Genomic DNA, 801 nt, shown 5'->3' with positions numbered 1-801 from the left:
GTTGGCAGTTATGAATAATGCTGCTATGAGCATTCATATACACACTTGTATGTGGACAGTGTTTTTCATTGCTTTGCATGTATACCTAGAAGTGAAATTGCTAGGTCTTATGGTAATTTTCTGCTTAGCCTTCTGAGGAACCGCCAGCTAGTTTTCCAAAGCTGCTGCAACGTTTTCCATTGCTGTCAGCATTGCACGAGGGTTCCAGTTTCTCCACATCTTTGCTGACACTTGTTATACTCGTTATTTTCTGTCTTTTGCATTTTAATTGTCCATGTGGGTGCAAAGTGGTATCTTGGTATCTTATCAGCATTCCCCTAATGGCTAATGATGTTAAGGCTCTTTTCACATACTGTCGGCCTTTTGCATTTCTTCTTTTATCTATTCAGATCTTTTTGCCCGTTTTGACTGGATTATGTATCTTTTTATTATTGTCAGAGTTCTTTATATTTTCTACATACAAATCCCTGATCCCTGATATATGATTTGCAGGTCTTCTCCCAATCTACGGGTTGCCTCTTCACTTTCTTGATGATATCCTTTGAAGCATGGAAGTGTTTTTTATTGTGATGGTGCCATTTATATTTTCTTTTGCTATTTGTGCTTTTGGTGGCATATTTAAAAAAACCATTGTCTAATCCAAGGTCATGAAGATTTACACCTATGTTTTCTTCTAATAGTTTTATAGTGTTAGCCCTTACATTTAGGTCTTTGGTCCATTTTGAGTTAACTCTTGTATATGGTGTGAAATAGGGGTTCAACTTCACTTGTTTGCATGTGGATATCCAGTTATTCCAGCAC

The sequence above is a fragment of the Panthera uncia genome, assembly GCF_023721935.1.
Source record: "Panthera uncia isolate 11264 chromosome B3 unlocalized genomic scaffold, Puncia_PCG_1.0 HiC_scaffold_1, whole genome shotgun sequence".
Classification (NCBI taxonomy): domain Eukaryota; kingdom Metazoa; phylum Chordata; class Mammalia; order Carnivora; family Felidae; genus Panthera; species Panthera uncia.
The sequence above is the reverse complement of the archived record's forward strand: the minus strand, read 5'-3'. Positions refer to the sequence as shown.